The following is a 2,039-nucleotide window of genomic DNA, read 5'->3' as shown; positions in this document are numbered from 1 at the left end:
TACTGGCATCAGGCTTGTTGTTCTCTGGAGGCCAGGAAGGAGCTGGTAGGATGTACATTACTGGCATCAGGCCTGTTTTTCTCTGGAGGCCAGGAAGGAGCTGGTATGATGTACAGTACTGGCATCAGGCCTGTTGTTCTCTGGAGGCCAGGAAGGAGCTGGTAGGATGTACAGTACTGGCATCAGGCTTGTTGTTCTCTGGAGGCCAGGAAGGAGCTGGTAGGATGTACATTACTGGCGGTTTTAGATTGTAGTGATGTTATATATATGCAGGCCTCAACCACGACCCTGAGAGAACTTGATTCAGTGTATCATGCAGCCCTCAGGTTCATTACAAATCAGAAACGTCTAACACATCATTGTGATCTCTACAGCGCTGTTGGCTGGTGGTCATCTACCTTGCGTAGGTTTAAACACTGGTATACACTGATTTATAAGGCCATATTGTAGGTTTAAACACTGGTATACACTGATTTATAAGGCCATATTGTAGGTTTAAACACTGGTATACACTGATTTATAAGGTCATATTGTAGGTTTAAACACTGATTTATAAGGCCACACTGGTCCTGTGTGGCTCAGTCGGTAGAGCATGGCGCTTGCAACGCCAAGCGTCGTGGGTTCGATTCCCGCTGGGACCACCCATATGTAAAAGTAGTGGCCCCAGCCGACTTGTAAGTCGCTTTGGACAAAAGCGTCTGCTAAATGGGATATATTATTTATTTTATATTATATTGTAGGTTTAAAGGCCTCAACCACGACCCTGAGAGAACTTGATTCAGTGTATCAACAAACAAACCCCGCCCACCTGGAGGACTCAAGGAAATGCTCAAAGTATTTTGTTATTCGTTAGAGAAAACTGTAGCAAAACATTTAGCAACAGAATGGAGTTAATTCATCTTTGATTTTTACTGGAGCACACTGCAGCCCTTTCAGGTCCATAGGGTTTTACTGCCCCCTGCTGGAGACTGGAGCATACTGCAGTCCCTTTCAGGTCCATAGGGTTTTACTGCCCCCTGCTGGAGACTGGAGCACACTGCAGCCCTTTCAGGTCCATAGGGTTTTACTGCCCCCTGCTGGAGACTGGAGCACACTGCAGTCCCATTCAGGTCCATATGGTTTTACTGCCAGATGATGAGGCCCTCATCAGTAGAACCATAGTAAAGACCAGTATGGACTATCAATACAGGTACTGTATGTAGAACCATAGTAAAGACCAGTATGGACTATCAATACAGGTACTGTATGTGGAACCATAGTAAAGACCAGTATGGACTATCAATACAGGTACTGTATGTGGAACCATAGTAAAGACCAGTATGGACTATCAATACAGATACTGTATGTAGAACCATAGTAAAGACCAGTATGGACTATCAATACAGATACTGTATGTAGAACCATAGTAAAGACCAGTATGGACTATCAATACAGGTACTGTATGTAGAACCATAGTTAAGACCAGTATGGACTATCAATACATCTTATATATTTTTGTGCCAAACACTAAAGCATGATATTGTAATAAATCTACACCCTATTCCCTACGTAGAACACTACTTTAGACCTGGTCAGAAGCACCGTAGTGCACTACGTAGGGAATAGGGAACCATTTAGAACAGAGACAGTAATTCCCCTGAACATCTTCCTCTTCCTCATCTGGTTTCTTGAACAGCCCTTCACTCCTCCCTCTTCCTCCCCTCCTCCCTCTTCATTCTATTCTATCAGCCACACCACTAGCTCACCTCCACACAATACATTTACAAGTTAAAGACACACCTTGGAATAAATAACAAAGGAAAACTATTACTAGATGAAGTTGAGTGTTTTTTATTATTTCCCATCACCATAAATCATATTTAATCAGTGAACAGTAGCAGACCTAACTTCATCTGTTCCTGACTCTGGATAGTGGATTAAAAAGACCATCAATCTCCAATGATATTAAAGTACTATTCTGAACATTACTGATATACTGAGTGGCAAGTCAAGATATCTGCTGGTTTTATTGTTTGGTCAACAGCACCACCTGCTGGACA

General features: G+C 42.8%; 1 long non-coding RNA gene across 1 annotated transcript in view; it reads right to left on the bottom strand.

Moving 5' to 3' along the window:
* Positions 1–1,814: 1,814 nt before the first annotated feature.
* LOC135536157 (uncharacterized) overlaps positions 1,815–2,039 on the bottom strand; it is a 7,088-nt gene continuing 6,863 nt past the window's right edge. Inside the window, exon 4 of the long non-coding RNA XR_010454948.1 lies at positions 1,815–2,039. This exon is cut by the window's right edge and continues 952 nt beyond it. This is a non-coding gene — a long non-coding RNA (uncharacterized LOC135536157).

The sequence above is a fragment of the Oncorhynchus masou genome, unplaced genomic scaffold, assembly GCF_036934945.1.
Source record: "Oncorhynchus masou masou isolate Uvic2021 unplaced genomic scaffold, UVic_Omas_1.1 unplaced_scaffold_564, whole genome shotgun sequence".
In the NCBI taxonomy this organism is placed as follows: domain Eukaryota; kingdom Metazoa; phylum Chordata; class Actinopteri; order Salmoniformes; family Salmonidae; genus Oncorhynchus; species Oncorhynchus masou.
The sequence above is the reverse complement of the archived record's forward strand: the minus strand, read 5'-3'. Positions and strand labels throughout refer to the sequence as shown.